Here is a 22,938-nt window from a genome sequence, read left to right as displayed (position 1 = left end):
TCCATCTGTCCAGTTCTCTCCTCATTCATCTCTATTTTAAAAATTATTTTTAACAGCTTTACTGAGGTCACATGTCATAAAATGCAGCAATTTAATGTATACATTAAAAAGCAGTTTTAATGTATTCACAGGGTTGTGAAACCATCACCATATGTAATTCCAAAGCATTGTCGTCACCCCAAGAGGAAACCCCAAACTCATACAATTAATCCCCATTCTCTCCTCTCCCAGCCCCTCGCAGCCACTAATCTACTCTCTATCTCTATGGATTTACCTAATATGAACATTTCATATAAATAGAATCAAATAATATGTGGCCTTCTATGTATCGCTTGTTTCAATTAGCATAATGTTTTCAAGGTTCGGCAATACTGCTGCATGTATCAGTACTTCATTTCTTTTTAAGGTCAAATACTCCATTGTATAGCTATACCAAATTTTGTTTACCCATTACTCAGTGAATGGACATTTGGGTTGTTTCTACTTTTTGGCTATTATGAAAAATACTATTATAGACATTTGTGTACAAGTTTTTACACAGATATATGCTTTCCATTCTCTTGGATATACAGCTAGGAATGGAATTGGTGAGTCATATGGTAACTCTATGTTTAACTTTTTGAAGAACTGCCAAACTACTTCCCAAACTTCTATACCATTTTACATTCCTACCAGTAATAAACGAGGATTCCATTTTTTTTTTTCAAATCTTCTCCAAACCTTGTTATTTTTGTTTTCCTTTTTAAGTTATAGCCATCCTACTGTATATTAAGTAGTATATCTCATTGTGGGTTTGATTTGCCTTTCCCTGATAACTAACAATATTGAGCATCTTTACTTGTGTTTATTTTACTATTTGCATATCTTCTTTGGAGAGGTGTCTACTCAAATCCTTTGCCTGTTCCTAAAATTAGGTTCTCTAGTGATTGATTCTTAACAGCTTTTAGGGTTATGAACCTCTCTATCTGATCAAGGTCAAAAAGTAAAAGCACATACATACAGAATATGACATACAATTTTTCCGAAATGTCACTAACTCATTAAGACCATTTATGGATCCTCCAGGTTAAGAACCCTTGTTCTATACCATAGGTTCTCAACCATGGCTGCAGATATAAAAACCACCTGATTTTCATTTTCCATTGCCATATGATCCATCAATTCTACCTCTAAGTATACATCCAAAAGATGTGAACTTTATGTGGGACTCAGACATATATACATCCATGCTCAAAGCAGCATAACAGGTGAATAGGTTTTGCTAAAGGTGAAAACAACCCAAATGTCCATCAACAAATGAATAAATAAAATGTGCACACATATAATAGAATATTATTCAGCCTTAAAGAGGAATACGGTACTGATACATGTTAAAACATGGATGAACCTTGAGAATATCCTAAATGAAAGAATGATTCCACTAATATGAGGTACTTAGGTCAAATTCATGAGAGAGAAAGAGGAATATAGATTATCAGGGGCTGGGGAGTGACAGGGAATGAAATTATTAATGGGTTTCTATTTGGGATGATGAAAAAGTTCTAGAAATGAATGGTGATGGTTGCACAACACTGCTCATGTATTTAACATTCCTGAAATGTGTACTTAAAATAGCTACAATGGCAAATTTTATGGATATTTTACAATAAAAAATTTAAAAAAATATTTAAAAACACCCAAGATAACCAGGTACCATTCCAGAGCCATTAAATCAGAAATTTTAGAGGTGTGGTATGACCATCAATATTTCTCTTAGGCCAGGCACAGTGGCTCACTCTTGTGATCTCAGAACTTTGGGAGGCCAAGGCAGGAGGATCACTCAAGCCTAGGAGTTAGAGACCAGCCTGGGCAACAAGACAAGACCTTGTCTCTACAAAAAAATAAAAAATTAGCTGGGCATGGTGGTGCACACCTGTAGTGTCAGCTACTTGGGAGGCTGAGGCAGGAGGATTTCTTGGGCCCAGGGGATCAAGGCTGCAGTGAAGTATGATCACACCACTATGCTCCAGCCTGGACAACAGAGTAAGACTTTGTCTCAAAAAACAAATTTTTTTTCTTAAAAACTTTCCAGATAATTCTGATGTTCAACTAGGATTAAGAACTGCTGCTTTATAGTATCTTTGGTGGTACCAATTATCCTTATGGGTTCCCCAAATCTTTCCAGCCTTCACCTCTCAAAGCTTTCACCTTAAAAATCATGTTGCCTGCTAAGTGACTACTCAGAAAATTAAACACATCCATTTTTATTCCCCGCCCCCAAAATGCCCCTTGTGTAAGATGTCAATCCACTGAACATCCTCCTTATACTTCTGTATTCTTGTAAAATCATCAACAAGATAACTGTGCCTCTCCAATATCCTCAAGTCTCTCCTCTTATCACTTTGCTAATCACTACTGCTTCTATTTCAGTTCTTTATCACCTCTCACCTGGATTATCCAAAATAAGTCTCCTTATTTTCCAGATAACTTCCCTGATTAAAATTCTTTAATGGTCTTCACTCCCTGCAAGAGGAAGTCTGTGCTTCCTCAAACGTAATACAAGGCGCCTTATGATCTAGCCCGTGCCTCTGTCTCCAGGTTCATTTCTTGTCCTTTTCTGTTTGCCCGGGAACTATAAACTGCATGTGGTTCCTCATTTACTACATACCAGCTCTTACCTAAGTTCTTTTGCTTGTCCTATATGCAATAAGCCATATATCTTCTCCTTTTGATATAGACATAGCTCATCTTTAAGACATAGCTCACACTGACTCTTCCTCCCAATATTAAATTCCACTCTTCTGTCTTCTTTTTTTTTTTTTTTTTTTTTTTTTGAGACGGAGTCTCGCTCTGTCGCCCAGGCTGGAGTGCAGTGGCGGGATCTCAGCTCACTGCAAGCTCCGCCTCCCGGGTTCACGCCATTCTCCGGCCTCAGCCTCCCGAGTAGCTGGGACTACAGGCGCCCGCCACCTCGCCCGGCTAGTTTTTTGTATTTCTTAATAGAGACGGGGTTTCACCGTGTTAGCCAGGATGGTCTCGATCTCCTGACCTCGTGATCCGCCCGTCTCGGCCTCCCAAAGTGGTGGGATTACAGGCTTGAGCCACCGCGCCCGGCCTCTTCTGTCTTCTAAATGCCTACACAGTTGGCTGTCTCCATTATCTGTGGCTCTGTATTCACAGATTCAGCCAATCTCAAATTTGAAACTTAAAAAAAAATACAACAATAAAAGCAATACAAATAAAAAAGCAGTACAACATAACAACTATGCACACAGCATTTGCAATGTATTAGGTATTATAAGTAATCTAGAGATGATTTAAAGTATGTGGGAGGATGTGCATTACATGCAATTACTATGCCATTTCATATAAGGGACTTGAGCACTGGCGGATGTGGGTCTCCATCGGGTTTCTAGAACCAATCCCCTGTAATACTGAAGAACAATTGCATATAACTCTACCATTAATCATGTATATCATAACTATCTTATTTATGTCTTTTCCCTACCATATTTTAAGCTCTTTGAAAGACAGAAACGAAGTATTTCTCATTTTAAAAAAATCCTAGGCCCTTATTAGAATGCCTGACACACAAGTGCTTAATAGTCATAGAATAAGCTGCTTTACAAACTGCTATCGAGTTTGAAGCTACTTCACCAAAATAGGTAGCATCGTCGAATATTTACTATGGTACAGTAGTATACTTGTATTATTTTATTTGATCCTCACAATTAACTGTATGAAGTAATTATTATTATTCCCTGAATGAAAATCCAAGTAACACGACTAAGGTCAAACACAGACAACAGCTGGTAGAAGCAGGATTTGAACCCATGCTGTCTGACTCTAGGCCTGTACTCTTTACCTCTAGGACACTGCCTCATTATTAGATGCACTGCTACTCTCTCAACTTCTTACTGTGCATGTCTCATCTCAAGTAAATAATTCCATCCAGTATTTTCTTATGGTTTCTTTTTTTTTTTTTTTTAAGTATAAACTTACAGTTTTGTATCTGTTAAAATGTAGGGCCAGGTGCGATGGCTCATGCCTGTAATCCCAGCACTTCAGGAAGCTGAGGCAGAAGGATTGCTCGAAATCAGGAGTTTGAGACTAGCCTGTGCAACATAGTGAGAGTCTGTCTCTACAAAAAAACAAAAATTATCCGGGCATGCTGGCATGCACCTGTAGTTCCACATACCAGGGAGGCTGAGGTGAGAGGATTGCTTGAGCCCTGAAGGTGGAGGCTCTAGAGAGCCAAAATCACACCACTGCATTCCAGCCTGGACAACAGAGCAAGAGTCCATCTTCCAAAACAACAAAAAGAGTTTACAAAGCTTTAGCGTATTACTACACACTCTTCATAGCCAGCATAACTACTCCAAGAACACACACAGACACTTGCCATTAGGTTGAAAAAAAAATTAACTGTGTGAATTTCTAAGTAAGGGAAACCAAAGATGATGATCATTTAAGTCAAAAGAATCAGGGGATTTTAGGTGATTGCAGTTTAGTATGATTTAGCCAAATGACATGATGCTAAAAACGACAAATATACCCACAGACCACAAAAACAAAGGCAAAATTAAAAATATGTGATTAAGATAGAAATATGAGATTCCATGTTGCTCCAGAAAACAGAAATGACAGGTTCATGGATAACTTAGTCAATGAATAAGAGTGTGTGTGTGTGTGTGTGTGTGTGTGTGTGTGTGTTTAAACTACTTAGGAAGAGGACATACATAGGTGAGAAAATACACCACATGTGTTAAAGGAGTATTTCACAGACAAGAGATGCCACACTGACAAAATATGCAGTTTAAAAAACAAACAAAATAACAATATACTAGGTGCTTAGTAATTAGTATAGTGTTGAAGAATGTATTAGGCATGACGTTATTTGATTCTCAGAGCTCTACAATGTAAATATTGCTCCTATAAGAAAACAGATTCAGAGAAGTTACGTGACCTCTCCAAGGTCTCAAAGCTCTTACATCACAGGACAAGGCTTGAAACCAAGCTCTGACTGCAAATGCCATGCTCTGCACAATTCTTCTCATTGTCTAAGAAATGCCATTAAATAACTATCTAGAAATACATAACACGAGAGTTGCCAAAAACAACACAAGGAAATGATCTAGGTAAAACATATATGAAAAAACGAACAAATCATCCTCAAAGTCTATGGACTATCTGTCCCTGGAGACCAAGGAAGTATGAATTTTCCCTTTACACAAATCTTCCTTGAGTTATGTCACTGGGATATGGTGACTTGTGCTTCTGTTCATTTCTAGCACCCAAACCATTCTCAGCAGCTCCAGGTAGTGACCATAACCAACAGCAAATATAGTACATTACTTGCCCAAACCACAAAATTATACAGAACTTAGGTGATTTAGACATTTAGGACAGACCCAGGCCCCCATAAGCTCAACTGTGTCCCCATTTCCTTCCATATCTGCAATCTTGACCCACTATTCTAGAGAAACAATAATTTTTGTGTCTCACAGTAATTGGGTTGATTTCTCTTACTTAGGTGTGTTCTGCTCACCTTAACCTCCATATAAGAGACAACTTTCTGTTTACATCCGCTAACTTGCCTTTTCCTACTTAATCCTAGGTACTCTGATAACATTTCTAACCAACTTTAGAAGACTGTGTTTCAGAATCTAATTTCAAGTGCCTTGAGTTTACCTGGGAGTTGAAATATCTGGAGGTGATGGGAGATCAAACCAGGTAGGACAGAACAGGCCTCAAACAGGTCATTACAGGAATTCTGTTTCAGTCTTGAAACGGTAACTGAATATATTTGAACAATGGTTCATTCTGATAAACATATATAACAACTTATCATCTAAATGAAAGACTAAACTCTACCAACCACCAAGCAGAAAAGCCAGAGAATTTAAATTGGTCTTCAAATTTCAGGTATGAAGAAACTCAAGACCTAGCGTCCTCATTGATTTTCTTGGTAAATGTCATGTAGTACAAGACTCCAGTGCACTCTATTCTGAACCAAACAATCCATTACCACAGCCCGTCCTAAGGACCCACAACCTGCTGATATAAGACAGCTTTTCTCCATCTCCTTACACAGAAGACACCCTGACAACACGATGAGACACTGCCCCCCAGCACTTGATTCAGGTATCCAATCTACAGGTTGCCTGGGTGTAGGGGGATGGCTTGCCACAAAAGTTCTATCCAGACAAAGACAATGGTGATTGGTTGGCTCAAACAGGTTGTCAGTCTTTGGGATAATTAAGAGAGAGAATTGTTCAGTGAGAAAAGAAAGCAACAGCTAAAAAGACACATAGGAAGAAACCACAAGATAATAAAGTTACAAGGAGAAATGAATGAGCCAAAGTTACAAGGCAGAGAAAAGATATGCAGTGAGAGTGTGAATGGGCTGGTTAGCTGGCAGGACAGGCAGAGCAGAAGCAGACTGAGAGACCACCTTTGCTACTACAGTCAACAAGTTCATGGTTCTCCAACCACTCCACACAAGAAATCATCTCTTGTGCCCAATCCTTCCAGATTTCAATATCTAGACTATCACACAGACACAAAGGCTTTGGGGAATTGTGGCCCTCTAAGCCTTTCCAACAAAGAAGCTCTATTGAGAAGGTCAGCCCTATTTGACTGCATCTCCTAACATGGCCTTGAACCTCCAGATAATAAGAAGCTTCAGAGTCATTTCTTTTTTCCACCATTTACTAGCTGTACAACCTTAGGAAAGGTACTTACTTAACCTAAGTTATTTCCATGTCTGTAATATTTGCAGATAACATTTACTTCACAAGTTTGAATGAAAATTAAATGAGATAAAGCAGAAAAGTACATGGCCTGGTATACAGAAACACCCTCATAAAAATAAGCTGCCTTCACTATTATTGTCATTATTATCTGAAACACCTGGCCCATTGTAGGTACTCCACAAATAACATCCATATTCAAACAGGAGATGCTCTGTCTTGTTTCAGCTCTCATACTGTAAAGCAAGTATCTTTCTGCAGTCTCTTTAGGGCCACATTTTTTGCATTTTTGTTCTTCTGCTGTTGAAAATGGCGCCCAAGCATAATGCTGGAATGCTATATAGGGTTCCTAAGTGCCAGAAGGCTGTAATGTGCCTTATGAGAAAATATGAATGTTAGACAAGCTTTGTTCAGGTAGGAGTTACATTGCTGTTGGCTGTGAGTGCAATCTTAATGAATCAACAATATTATGTAACTTACATATTAAATAAGTTGTCTTTAAACAGAAATAGACATAAGGTTACGTATTGATCAGATGACTAAGATGATGTGACCAGAGGCCTGCAGGAACCTAACCCTCAATTTTCCACTAGGAGCCATGACTCAGAATTCACCAGTTCAATGTTTCCCACAACTTTATAAAACATAACTCCTGTGAAATCAGGAGAATCAATGCTATTACATTAAAGGTAGAATATGGGACTAGGTGAGAATGTCTAGAACATGAAGCAGGAGGGGCAGATCCAGATTGTGAAAGAGGCTCTTAGTCCTAACAAGGAAGGTGGACTTCTAATTGCTTCTAATCTGTAGTTGCTGATTCAAAGACTAGGGGCTTCGGAAGGGTCTGTATACCTTCCTCCTCTTTATGGAATCCCTGGTATCTGTAAACAATGATGTTTATTTGGATTCTCTGTGGTTTTTATACCTGAATGCTCCATCATAGCAATGCAGTGAGTAAAGGACCTTGGAGGCAGCAAGTTCTCCATTTGCCAAGAAAAAGGAAAAGAAACTAAGTAAGAAAATATGCAACACACTTCTTTCAGATCCCAGAACTACAAAGCTTCTCCCCACCCAAGTAATCTCATGGCAATTCATAGTCAGTCTGTTTTGACAATCTCTGCTATCCCATTTTAATGCTCTCCTTCATTCTCCTTCCTCTAAAGCAGATTTCTGAATTAGCTGGGAGTTAATGTTCATGAATATGTTTCTTTTCAATGCAGACCGAATACTCTTTAAATAATATCTTACTCTCAACATACTTGAAATGAAACAGAAGTTCTCTAAAGTACAAACATTAAAAAACAAAAAATTACTTCAACTGTAATAGTTCTCTCCTTGTCTGTTAGGTTCATCTTGTCCTCATTCTAGAATAAATCAGCAAATCTAACTCAACCCAGCATTATCTGAAGTCAATATACATAGTAATTTAGAGCCTAGACTCTCAAGGCAAACTACCTGGCCTGAAATCCTGCACCACTGACTTATTAGCTGTGTGAGCTTGGACCAGTGACTTTACCGCTCCATGTCTCCCATCTCCCAACTGTAAAACAGGAATTGAATCAATATATGTAAGGTCCATGGAACAGGACCTGGCATGTAACTTCTACATAAAAGATAAGCTTTAAAACTACTGTTAACTGTTTTGCAAAAGTCATTTTCCTCATCAAAATACAAGAAACAGTAAAAACAAAGCCTTTAAAATGTTAGTTTTAATAAGCATATGTAAAAATGACATATAAAAATGGACATTTTCACATTTAAAACATGAAAGCAAAGGCTATTAGGAAATTTCAATACTATGTTATTTATCACTATTTTGACTAGTCTAAGGACTTACGGAAACAAAACATGTATCTTAAACATAAGCCTCATAGTATGTTTTTATGACTATTCTAGCCAATCAATTTGCTATTATAATTGGATTTGACATCTAAAATGATGAAACTAAATAGATAGCTTCTATCTCAACATATTTCTTAATCTTCACTGACTTTTAAAGAAGAAACAATCATTCAGTGTCAAGATTATAGTGTTTGGTGTTTCTTATAAAATCTTTAATAAAACATACATAGCAATAACCACGTTATCTTTAAAATTAAAATAATGCAAATGTATGTTTATGTTGCACTATATTAATGATTACTACAAGCCATAAAACCCTGCATGTTAACTATGAACCTGGTGAAAAGAGCCATCACTACTAAAACGCAGGCTAAAAAATGCCAAGTCTTACCTTTTTAATGACAAGGACCAAAGCACCTGTGAGAGAAATGGGTAAGCCAAGTGATTCTAAACCTTTTTCTGCATTTCTCAGTGATAATTTTTAGAGTAAATCTTGTAAGAGGTGCCGTGGGAAAATTTGCTGGCTGTTGCACAGGCTTTTCCACTTCCTGAATCTTATATTCCCTTGGCTTCCACAGATTTTAAATGTCTCTAAAATATAGCCCCGTACTTTAATCCTGCCTAAATCTTCCCAAACTTTTACCTTCTCAAAACACAAAAAGGTCCTATGAACACATTTCACTGAGCTTTACAACATTGAATACTAAGATCACATTTAATTCTACCTTTTCTTACCCTATCTATTCTACAAATTAAAACTCGTTCCAAGAAACAAACCCCCTCAGCCTGACAAGATCAGACCCGATTATAATATTTGTGGTGAATTATTGTGGTTGGAATTCTGAAGTGGAGCAGGATTTTGCAAGCTAGACATCTGGCTTGTTTAGACACTACCTGGACTTCAACACCTGCACCTCTTAACTCTGATAATGCTAGGGTGCTTCCTCACCCCCCAACCTCCAAAAGTAAATACTGTTTGTTTAGATAACTCAATATGTTAATCTGTTCAGGAAAATACTTTAAATTTGCAAAGGACTGATATTTTATGTCGTAGAGGAAAAACAAAACCAGCAGGAACAAAAACTACTCTTGCTGTAGAAGATTATTTAAAAAAAAAAAAAAGCATTTCTGTTCTGATACAAAGAAAAATGAAATGGCATGGATTCAGACCAGTTAAAACTACCATCCAAACCTGCTCATATGAGATGTCACTCACAAGATCAGAGAAGCACTCTCTCAACAGCAGTTAAGTTTTATTCTTTTTAGCCATTTTAAATTCCTATAGGATACAGGATAATTACATTTACTGAGGCTGGATTTCAATGCCAGTCGTAAGTTAACTTATTGGATTAAATATCTTATTTGTCTTCATGTTCCCATTATTGTTTCATACGGTGGCTTGTAATAATAGTAGGTGCTCAATAAAAATACCTTTTAATTATTACAAAAGTCTCGGCTCATTCAAAGGTTTAGATAAAGTAACAAAATACAATTTAAAAACAAAATAAGGAAAAACAAAGAAAGCCCAAACAATACAACTTTGAAAATTTTATTATTCAAAATATTTAACATATGGTGCTAGTGTTTTCTGGGCTGAAAATGGTACGTAACCCAGTCTCACAGCCTACTTACAAGAACGTGAGAGTTACTGAAAGAGCAGTGGAAATAAAAAATGGAAAAAAAAAAAAAAAAGAATGTGGGAGAATACTATAGTTTAAAAAAATCCCAAATTAATTAACTGCTTATTTGAACCAAGTTGTTTTTCTAGGTAAAGTGCCAGTGTTGTTTGTTTGCTTTTTTAAAGAAAGTCCCAATTAATAAAATTAATGATTTATTAAACTATACTGTGCTAAGATATGGCTTGTAGATATAAAGAAGAATCTCCTGCACTTAGTATAATTAAAAATTATGTTTGAGTTGCTCTCATCTTTTATTAGAAAAGACAGTGAGAATTAATTCTTTGTTAAACTGTCTATACACCTTATAAATTGCCTGATACATTCCTTACCTCTTCCAACCTCAATTTCAAAAGGGAACTGCATACAGTATATTTAGTTTCAAAATCATATGTGATTTGGAAACATACATACACTTCAGCACATCTACTCTAGAAGTTAAATGAAAAACATTAGCAAAATCATTCTCCGAGTATATGTTGTGTAATTGTTAACCCTTTTCAGATAATGCTTCTGATTATCTTTCACCAATCTCAGACTATTTTAAGTACTACATTTTCCAAGGTTAAGAGACAGGTACAGACTGCTATGAGAATTAATAGCATTAACATGAGCAAAAGTAGACAAGTACAGTCTGAAGATTAACTGTAGTTATTTAGCTCTCTGCATATAGTAGCATATGTAGCATATGATCAATCTGAGAAAGTTAGGTACTATATATAACAACAACAACAACAACAAAATCACTGAATGAAGGCCTCCACCAAAAATAAAAGCCGTACTTATCATGTAATCAAAAATTAAATAATTTCAAATTTATCACAAAGCTCCCCTTTAAGCCTGAAATTAGAAAAGGATAAAAAGTATAAAAGTAGAAAGATAAACCTTATAGTTATATTTATTCCTTAATAATTAAGATTTGCATTAAAAAATTAAGATTCTCCTCCTGAATTTTAGAAAATGCTTACCAAAATATTTCCTAAAAACAAGTGTGACACTGTATTTGGCTACATAAAGAAACTACAAGGAATATTTAAAAACACTAAACAAACACAAAAGAAATAAGGACCACGGAATCAATTTGGGTCACACTGTATCTATGTGTTCCTGAGAACATTATCACCGCCTGGTTGTCATGCTCAGTTCTCCCTTCTACAATGCGCCGCACATCCAATCCACAAGCACACAGAATTCCAAGAACATTACCAAATATTAAGTCAGAGCACTTCTGAAACACACCTTGTAATTGTCCACAGCTTCTGCAGTTCATATCAGAGCTGAGCAGCTTCTCTTTATCTTCACCAGTGATGTAAATACAAATATCATACATCACTCATCAAAACAAAACAAAAACCCCCACAATTAGCAATAAATTTATTGCCTCAGAGATAAATCTCCTCTGTTAACCCAAACCAACATTACATCTTGATGTAAACCTAAGCACATGCTGAGCACCCCGCTGCTTATCTCCTCTATCATTTGTTTCTAACGATAGCTGACAAACTAGCCACACAAATCCTTTTTTAGCTGCTGATCAGACAGATCCCCCTTTGACAATCCAGCATGGTGGAACACTCGAAAATTCTTCCTGCTTCTATTCTATTGCTTGCTCTAAAACCCGGTTTCCTTTTCATTGAGATAATAGCCTTTTCTGCAGTCACATGACCCAGAAGCTACATTAGCAGAGCTTTATGATAATAGACTGAGTAAGCCTCTACCCCCTCCTGCTATTAAGGGAATGTCTTTTTCTTTTCTCTCCCTCTCTCTCCCTCTCCTCTCTCACACAGTCTCAGACTCAGTCTCTCACTCTCTCACACACACATACACACGTGCATGCAATGTACACATCCACTCACGTATGCATGTCTAAAATTATTTAGTCTTGGAATGTTAATAAAAAATATATACCCTAAAATGAAAATATAATTTCTAGATCTGCTGCTAAAAATAAATGCTCAAAACAAACATTCTGATGCATGGTTTTCCTTTCACTAGGATGTACCACACTGGCCATGAACAGTGAGGGGCAGTTAAAAACAAATATATACTCTCTTCAGCTTTGCCCTCAACGATATAAATCTGACAAATCTGGCATAATGAACACGTTGGAGACACTACAGCTATCCACATACTAAGAATTAATTCCCTGTATTAGTAAAACACATATACACATATTTTTTAACACCAAAAAGTACTCCTGTTAAGAATATATCCTTATTAAGTAATTTATAATTTGTCCCAAGAGGAAAAATATTCCCATGGCCAAAGCAATCTTAAAAAAAAATAATCAAAAGTTACTTTAAGGCTGGTTACCTTTGTCCATTTCTGATACATGATCAACTCTCAAAACACATATCTGGAAACACCAGCACAGTGCCTGACACACAGAGGCTGCTCCATATTTTTTTTAAAATTTCCCTAGTAACAAGTAGAAGCACCAGATCAAAAGAAAGCAGCTGATTACATTATATTCCTACTTCATCTTTGGTTATGGTTTGTTTCACATTAAAAACTGTTCTTAATCCATGAAGCAAGCAATTTGAGGAAGAAGTTTAAATTTGAGAGTGCTGGGTAGTTGAAAGTGGGGGGAAAGATGATGTAAGGAACTACGCTCAAGTACAATGTGCAAAATGAAGAACGCTGTACACGAGGAGACTAAAAGAATGACAGATTCTGTTAATCTGAAGTCAACAGAAATTTAAACTATATTTTACATTTCTTGGTTGTAACTGGCTTCCTCATCTCAAAAATGCAAAACATATTTTTAATATATATATTTTACTTTTAACTGTGATAAAATATACATAACACAAAATTTATCATCTTAACCATTTGTAAGTGTACAGTTCAATAGGGTTAAGTACATTCATACTGTTACGCAACAGATCTCCCGAACTTTTTCATCTTGCAAAACCGAAACTCTACACCCATTAAACAACTCCTATTTCCTCCTCCCCCAGCCCCTGGCAACCACCATTCTACTTTCTGTTTCTAACAGTTTGAGCACTTTAGATACCTCATATAAGTGGAATCATACATTAATTGTTCTTTTGTGTATACTTTACAGATTATTTTAATACCAGATCAAGACAGAGTTTTCATTTCACAAAATCATTTTACATAAACTGCATTATTCATAAGTAAACCGAGCCAAACTTATATTCTTTAATACAGAAAAACCAAGAATTATTACAGATACCAGAAGGGATTATTATCATTATCATATAAAAGTTATCTGTACAAAAAAACTCTCTAAGTTCTCAGAACTCAAAGAATTTGACAACTCTAATTCCAACATTAGAGTTGGAATTAGTTTAATTAACCACTCAGCATACAAATAAATAGGACAGAATGAGTGTTTACTAATTCTCTTTAAGTCACTGAAGGGAACTATGGCCACTCTGGAAGACAACACTAACAACAGAGCCTGAAATGATTAGTGAGGTGTCAGGGAACATAAGTTTTCATAAAGACCTGAGCAAAGAAATTCAATTAGGAAATAAAATAATTTCAGAGATGAAGAAAATAAACGTAAAAAATGTAAAATACCAGCCTATGCCAACACCTCATAATGAAAACCCAAAGTACAATTCAGAATTTTTAAGATAATGTTTTAATTGCTAAAGAACCTTTAAAAGTTATAATGATTTTTACCACCACCTAAATATTTTCATTATGGACGCAAAATCTAAAATCAATAATCAGCCAAGGCAACATATAAAATCAATCCAATGACTAGCAGATATGAGACTTTTAAAAGACTAGCAAAAAACTGCAGGGGGCAGTTTGTGAAATCCGTCTACCCAAATGTGTTCTTTTTCTGCTCACAAGGTCATGAAACCTTTGGCAACCTTATAGATCACTTCCACAGAGAGAGCGTGAGGTCACAGACATGCTAACATTAACACCATGTGTCCTTTATTAACTACAATGGTGCTTTCACAAATTATTTCTCAGCCAGATCATGGGCAGCAGCAAAATGTTGTGCATTCCCTGACCAGATCAATCGCAGTAAGAGAACGACTCCTGCCAAACACATCTAAGTAAAATGTCTTGATCCAGATTCTGTGCTTACACTTCAAGATGTATTGCTGTTAGCAAATCTGTCCCTCTGTCATATTTTCTGCTGGCATACACGAACTGGTAAAATTGCCTAACTCTCCTCCTGAGTGCAAGAGATAGCAACAGCAGATTTTATCATTAGCAATTTTAAACTTTTTTCTTCACCAAGGCAGTAGTGTTTACAAGAGAATTAGACTAGATAATTTGTCAAGTTGTTTTTAGCTTTAACATTTTATGATGGTGGTTGTATATAATTGTGGTTCATTTCTTAATCCAAGAGTCTGGTGAGAAGTAAAACAAGGATTCAACGAGTAATGTTTTCATTTTTAAACTGAGGTACAATTTACATTCAGTGCCATATACAGATCTAAAGAGAACTTAAGAGTAAAGTTCAATAGTTGAGACAAATGAAAGCATCCATGTAATCCAGGCTCCTATCAAAATGTAGAACACTTCCATCACTCTGCAAAGTTCTCTTGTGCCTGTTCTCAGCCAAACTCCACACCTCTCGTCCTTGCCAACAACCACTATACTCTGATTTTCTATTACCACAGATTAGTTTTGCTTTGTCTAGAACTTTAAATAAATGAAATCATACAGTAAGTACTCTCTGTCCTGGCTCCTTTCAGTACAAAGCTTTCGAGTTTCATCCATATTACTGCATAGCCTTGGGGGATTGGTTCTAGGAGCTCCCTGTGGATACCAAAATCCATGGATGCTCAAGTCCTGGATATAAAAGGTATAGAATCTGCATATAATCTATGCATATCCTCTTATATACATGAAATCATCTCTAGATTACTTATGATACCTAACAAAATGAGTGCCATGCAAATAGTTGTTATACTGTATTGTTTTGGGAATAATGACAAGGGAAAAAAGCCTGCACATGTTCAGTAGAGACAACATTTTTTTTCTCCTGAGTATTTTCTATCTGAGGTTGGCTGAATCTAGTGTGCAGAACCCACTAATACAGAGGGTGACTGTATATTAACAATTTGTTTCTTTTCATTGCTTAGGATATTGTATGAATATACTAAAGTTTGTCCATTCTCCTGTTGGTAGACATTTAAGTTGTTTCTAACTGGGAGCTTGTGATGAACAGAATTCTGACGTGGTTCTGCAAGATTCTTCACCCCCTGGTGGACATGTTCTGCACATTTCCTAGGACTGTAAATATGACAGATGTTTTTACCCCGACGATCAGTTTATGTTATATGGCACAACTGGCTCTAAGAAAGAAAGATGACCAGGGTGGGCCTGAGCTAACCATGCATTTTCTTTGTTAGTGTACCTGAGGGGCAGGCTCCTCAGCATTAGAGCACTGACACTGAAGGGCAGAGACCACACCTTTTATCTCTCTAACCCACAGCAGCATCTATCCTAGTGCTGCTTCTGTATGACACATGGTCAAAATTTATATACTGATAGTTCTTTTTCCTTAAAAAGGTGATTATGTTGCAACATGAAAAAATGCTTTTGAAGAGGCCACTTTAGAGGGAGGAAAGAGCATGCCCTCAGAGTTAGACTTCTGTCCGAATACATATGCCAGATATGCAGTGCCTGAGCAAGTTACTTAACCTCCCTGTCTCAGGTTCCTTATCTATAAATGTGTGTCTCTGGGGGAGAGAGGATGTTTATATTGTTATTGTGAAGGGTCTATGAATTATATGTAAAGCAACTAGCCCAGTGCATGGCATAGGAAGACATCAATTGATGGTAGTCATCATTAGCTCTTAGTTTGATATGATGTTCAGCAAAAAGAAGAAACAATGTCTGTATATCAAAACTGTAGGCTGGGTGCGGTGGCTCACATCTGTAATTCCAGCACTTTGGGAGGCCAAGGCGGGTGGATCACCTGAGGTTGGGAGTTTGAGACCAGCCTGGCTAACATGGTGAAACTCTGTCTCTACTAAAATACAAAAAAGTAGACGCGCGTGGTGGTGCACGCCTGTAGTCCCAGCTACTTGGGAGGCTAAGGCAGGAGAATCGCTTGAACCCAGGAGGTGGAGGTTGCAGTGAGCCGAGATCACATTGCACTCCAGTCTGGGCAACAGAGCGCAACTCTGTCTGAAAAGAAAAAAAAAGGAAAGAGGAGGAGGAAAAGAAGGAGAGGGAGAAGGAGAGGGAGAGGGAAAGGGAGAGGGAGAGGGAGAAAGTGAGGGAGAGGGAGATGGAGAAGAAGAAGACCAAAAAATGATGATGAGAGTCAGATTAAACTGGGTGAGACCAGAGGTCATTTTCATTCTAATTTCCAAACTTTTAGTAATGTTGTTTTCATCATTTAAAAATACAGCAAAGACCAGGCGTGGTGGCTCATGCCCTGTAATCCCAGCACTTTGGGAGGCAGAGGCAGGTGGATCACTTGAGCTCCGGAGTTTGAGACCAGCCTGGGCAACATGGCGAAACCCATCTCTACAAAAAATACAAAAATCAGGCAGGTGTGGTGACACACACTTATAGCTCCAGCTACTCAGGAGGCTGAGGTAGGAGGATCATCTGAGCCTGGAAGGTCAAGGTCTGCAGTGAGCCATAACTGCACTACTACACTTCAGCCTGGTTGACAGAGTAAGACCCTGTCTCAAAAAAAAAAAAAAAAAGAAAAAAGTCAGCCGAGTGTGGTGGCACGCCTGTGATCCCAGCTGTTGAGCAGGCTGAGGTGAGAGGATCACTTGAGCCCAGGAGGCAGAGGTTGCAGTGAGCTGAGATTGTGCCACTGCACTCCAGCCTGGCATCAGCAAGACCTCATTTAAAAAAAAAAAAAAAAAAAAAAAAAAAAAAAAAAGCCAAAAATGTTTATATAACTTCTGAAGCTGGGTATGATGGGTACATAGAAGTTTACTATACTATTCTAAATTTCTATAATACAAATGTTAAAAAACAGAGTTCAGTGTACCAAAAGGTGACAAATCTTTAATCTACAAAGATTTCTTCTTTATACACTATGACCACATATTTATTAATTAAAAATGAGATAAGCTCTGAAGGTGACATGTTTAACAAGTTGCAGAGTGTGAACTTTTCAGTCATTTATAATATTAATTTGTAAACCCATTAGCATTGTAATTCCATATTATAGCTAAATATCAGATTTTTTAAACCTGATAAAATATCATGAAATAATCTATATGTTAAATACATTTTTAAATGCAGTGAGAAATACGTTCCATAAATAGTAGGATAGTAAGGGAAAAAGTAATACTGCCCATTTGAATTTATTGTTTCCATTAGGCATAGATCTGCATAGAATTAAGTCACTTGGGCCTCTGACCTCCTTCCTCAGGTGAGCAACAGATAGAGAAAAGAGCCATCTTTGAATCTCTTGCTTGTGGGTATCATCCCACTAACATTAACTAGCGATTTTTTTTTTTTTTGGATCTGTAGGAAAATGAGCCTTAGAAAAGGCCCAACTGTGCTAAGCTAGCAGGGACTGCCATTTTGTTGGGTTATTTCCAATAAAAGGCTTATGCAAACAGCAGTGCATAAATGTCTATGATACTACTGCAGATTATACCCACACAAAAGAGGGCTGAAGAGAAGGACTATAGAGTGCAATCACTTCTAAACACGACTCTGCCAAGTTACCACTTCATGAAATGGAATAATATACAAATAGCATACTACATTTCCATCTCAGCATTTGTACTTCATCCAAGGATTTCAGAGGCTTGAAACGACTCAGTTAAATTCTTCCTAATTGGCGCACTGTAAACCACTCTAAAGTAAGTTGCCTTTAAAAATGTATTTACTCCTTGAAGTCAGTGGAGTACCAACCACTAGGTTAAAACTGAAATTCTTAAGTGACCTGTTAACCAGAGTTAATGAGAACCCTAGTGGTCTATACAGGTTATACCTTATAAACCTTGGGCTTTCACAAACGCCAAAGGCTCAGAGAAAGATCACAATAATTTGATTCACTGATTAATCCAGCTCTTTGAGATTAGTATTATTCCCAAATAAGTCTCTGACAGTTTTAATGAACAACCAGAACTTTAAAAGGGGCTAAAGAGAATGTGAGAGCCATCTAGTCTTGGGACTCTCAAAGTCATCCGTTTCAAATTCTCAGACTTGGATAACCATTGCCTCTGGTTAGACTTTTCTGGTACAGACAGTCATTCCCTATATCCACAGGGTATTGGTTACAGGACCTCCCATGGATACTAAAATCCTCAGATGCTCAAGTCCCTGATATAAAATGATACTTGCTTATAACCTACACATAGACTTTATTTATAGATTACTTATAATGCCTAATACAATGTGCTATGTAAATAATTGTTATATTGTGTTGTTTTTAAAATTTGTACTATTTTTATTGGTTTTTAAAAATATTTTTGATCCATGGTTGGTTGAATTCAAAAGATGTGAAACCTGCAGACACGGAGGGCTGAAAGTGTCTAGCTTTAGAATCATTTATGTACTAAGTAAGGAGAATCTCCCAAACTGTTATTAAGTCAAAAAGAAACTGAAAGCAGAGAGTAGACCATACTACTTAAGTAGTGGTGGTTAGTGGCTGGTTGCAGCGGGGAACACCTGTAATCCCAGCACTTTGGGAGGCTGAGGTTGGAGGATCGCTTGAGCCCAGGAGTTCAAGACCAGCCTGGGCAACATAGTGAGACACTGTATCTATTATTTAAAAATAAAATAAAACAAAATAAAATGTTAGAGAGGATGGAGCTTTCAGGGTACAACATATGCTTTGACCATGATGGCTTAATGGCCCTATATAACTTCTTCCCATCCTTAACTCTGGTGGGTTAACCAGATTTGCTCTTCTGACTCTACATTCTCTGGTTCTCCTATGTATTAACTTTTCCCAAATAGAGTCAAAAGAAAGTGACAATCACACACATTAGGGCCCTGAAGAAACCTGGTTCCTCAATTTATCAAATATCACACAGGTCATTGGTATTAAGGCTTTTATGTCTTTTTGGACAGCCTACTTTGATGAAGATCAGACTAATTAATGTTTTCATTTATTTGCAGATTTGACCATACAAATAGAATTGTCAAAGACAAGAAGCTACTCTTTATAGAGATGTTATATTCTGAGACAAATAATTAATTATTCATGTATTCCAAATTTCAACAGGCACAAGAGACACTTGTGACAAAAGGTGCTAGGGAACATGTGTTTTAAGTTTGTCTGCAAGACTGCATTTCTCACAGCATATCACTGCTTCTTAGTACCTTCGGCCTGTTCTGACTCAACTTCAAGTGTACTGTTAAATGCTTTTGAATGAGGTTGATTTCTTTCACCTTTCCTTTCCTTTCTTCTGTTTTCTACTTATTTCTACTCATCTTCCTCTCAAATTTTTGTGAAGATTATTTATCCTTGTAAGCAAGAGGGTGATAACTGCAGTCACAGTGGCAAGTATGGGAAAAGAGGGCAAATATCATTAGCAGAAAAAAGACATATTTCCTTAAAGGCCCATAAGCCACAGTAATAGTTTATAATAATGGAAAAGCATTTTTTATACCTAACTTGTTATCTTCTAGTTCTTTCTTTTTTTAGCTCTAAGTTAATTTCATCCAACAAACACATATTCAGTACCAATGACGCATAAGACACTATGTCTCCAGAACAAAATCCCTGCCCTCCAGGGACTCATAATCAAAGAGGGAAAAATAGAAAAGCAGGCAAAACTTAGAAAATATAATCAGAATGCCAGAGTAGAAATGTATCAAAAATGATACCTGAATTAGGGACAATAGTTAGGAAGTGTGCAATATCATTGAGAAATGATGAAACTCTGAACCTAACCTTAAAAAAAAACCTCTCACATATATGGTCAAATGATTTTTGACAAGGGTACCAAGACCATTCATTGGGGAAAGGATAGTCTTTTCAACAAATAGTACTGGGAAACTTGGATATCCTCATGAAAAAGAATAATGCCGGAGCCTTACCTTACGTATACAAAAATTAACTCGTAATGATTCACAAGATCTAAACGTAAGAGAGTAAAAGTTAAACAATACTTACAAGAAAACACAAGGGAAAAAACTTCATGACACGGGATTTGGTATTTCTTATATATGATACCAAAAGCATGGGCAACAAAAGAAAAATAACTTGGATTTCATCAAAATTAAAAACTTTCAGGCATCAAAAGGCACTATCAACAGAGTGAAAAGGCAACCCATGGGACAGGGAAAAAAAATTGCAAACCGTATATTTGATAAGGGATTGACATCCAGAATATATGACGAACTCCTACAACTCAATAGCAAAAAAGCAAGGAACCCGATTACTGGCAAAGGACTTGAATACACATTTCTCCAAAGGCGACATATAAATAGGCCAATAAGCACATGGAAATATGCTCAACATCACTAATCATTAGGGAAATGCAAATAAAAAGCACAATAAGATACTACCTCACACCCATAAGGATGGCTACCATCAAAAATATAGAAAATAGTAAGTGTGGGTGCGGATGCAGAAAAACTAGAACCCTTGTGCATTCCTGATGGCATGTAAAATGGCACATCCATAGTGGAAAACACTGTGGAAAACAAAAGTTTTTCAAAAAATATGATCCTGCAATTCCACTTCTGGGTATGTATCCAAAAGAACTGAAAGCAGGGACTTGAATAGATGTAAGAACACATGTTCATAGCCGCATTATACACAATAGCCAAAAGGTGAAAGCAACTCAGGTGTCCATTGACAGATGAATAAACAAAATGTGGTACACAATACAATATTATTCAGCCATAAAAAGGAAATTTTGACACCAGCTACAACATAAATGAACCTTGAAGATATTATGCTAAGTGAAATAAGCCAGTCACAAAAAGACAAAGATTGTATGATTCCTCTTACATGAGGTAGTCAAATCTTTAAGTAGCTCCAGTAATGAGAATGGTGGTTACCAGGGGTGGGGGGAGAGGGGGCAGGTAGGAATGAGGAGTTAGAGTTTAATGGGTAGAGTGTTTAATGGGTAAAGGAAGATGAAAAAATTGTGAAGATGGATGTTGTTGATAGTTATATAACAGTGTGAATACCCTTAATGCCACAGAACTATACATTTAAGAATGGTTAAAAGGGTCAATTTTATGTGTATTTTATCATACTTTTTTGAAAAGCCTAATATAAATATTTTTTTACTTAGCAAATATAAAAAGTGCCTCTCAAATTTTTGCTTATACTTTCAACATTCTAACTCAATGAAAGAGTATTCTTTGTCAGCTGCCAAATTAGGAAAGACTTACTTTGATTCACAAGAAGGAAACAAAATAAAATTTTAAAAATACCTTTATACCTCAGTGGTTAAACTGAGGAATACCTCTGACCCATAAGGAGAGAAGCCAAGGGACAATAGACACATCACCATTCCTTAACGAAAGAGATGTCTGGTTTGTTCTACAATGATTGGAACCCCCAAGTCTATCACAGCCACCTGCTGTGTGCCCAACGTTGCAAGTGACTCATGTTAATTTGTCAGTAGTTTGGTAAGTGAAATTACCCAAAAATTTAAGAGTATTTTCTGCCAAACTTAAAAAACAGGAGATCAAAATTATACATTGACTAAACAAGAGAAACTCACAAAAAGTGTAGAGAAATGTAGAGAATTTTATTTCAGAAATGTAAGAACTAATAAAAATTTAGATCCACGCTTTAAGCAAGCCATGAAAAGCATACATAGGTAATTCTATATAACCCAAGCTAATCAGTAATTCCCAGTTTATTTATATTTTACTGTGTAATATAGTAATAAGTACATACTAATTCAAAGACAAAAATACACAGACACAAAATGCAACTTTGAATCTCTCAAGGGTAAGCCCTAGCGTGGAATCCATCACGTCCAGCACATGCACAACACATACGCTGTGGTTACCTCCTCTACCCTCACACAGCAGACGTTGCCAATTAATCACTTCTAAGCCTGTATGTGGCCTCTCAATTCTCCTCAACACAGCACTCCATGCAATCACTATAATCAATAGGAATTGGCACCAGAGAGTGAAGCATGCTTGCCATCCCAGCACCAAGGTGACAGTCGGGGGAAGATTAGGCATAACCATGAATCACACACAAAGAAGATCCAGGAGAACCTCTGCTAGCGGAAAGAAGATCTACACAACAGCTTTTGCAACAGCAACTTGCTACATGAATGGAAGCTGAATCTGCTGACTTAAAGCAGCTACCTTTCCTTCCTAAGTCTGTTTTGGATGTGAATAAAGATCCAGCCAAGTCATCAGTGATGCAATAAGCTCCATGGTTCTTTACATACAGAGAGCTTTTATTCTTGACAGAATTAAAGAACTGAGGGACACATTTAAGGATATGTTCTTAGAGTTTTGTTACTGCTACTACAGAAAACCTTCCCTAGCAAGAGGGGAAGATTTCCAGATCGGCCAGCCACTCACCACCTGTCCCTCTAATTTTGCTGCTTCCTCCCAGGTTTATACTCAAACTACATTCCCAACCATTCCTAGAGACCAGCTGGCAGAAGGGGAGGCAAGGAAATGGAGGCAGATTTGCAAGTGACAAAAACATTATTCAGAGACAAGCTCTCAATCAGGCTGCCATTGCTAGTAAATGAATCTCGACAAGAACAGGGACTAAAGGACAGATTTTACAGTGCCGCTGCGTGGAAGATTTGGGACCACAGCTG

At 37.0% G+C, this 22,938-nt stretch overlaps 1 protein-coding gene across 14 annotated transcripts in view; it reads right to left on the bottom strand.

The window, feature by feature from the left end:
- Positions 1-22,938, bottom strand: part of NCOA2 (nuclear receptor coactivator 2) — a 297,264-nt gene that overhangs the window by 123,435 nt on the left and 150,891 nt on the right. The window contains exon 1 of one of the 14 annotated variants that reach the window (XM_050801548.1): positions 11,489-22,935. The exons of the other annotated variants lie outside the window; for them this stretch is intronic. The gene's annotated coding sequence lies outside the window, so the exon portion shown is untranslated. Of the gene's footprint in view, positions 1-11,488; positions 22,936-22,938 lie in introns of those variants that run through there. 14 annotated transcript variants of the gene reach the window in all.

Source organism: Macaca thibetana, chromosome 8, assembly GCF_024542745.1.
Source record: "Macaca thibetana thibetana isolate TM-01 chromosome 8, ASM2454274v1, whole genome shotgun sequence".
In the NCBI taxonomy this organism is placed as follows: Eukaryota; Metazoa; Chordata; class Mammalia; order Primates; family Cercopithecidae; genus Macaca; species Macaca thibetana.
This window is presented reverse-complemented; position numbering and strand designations above follow the sequence as displayed.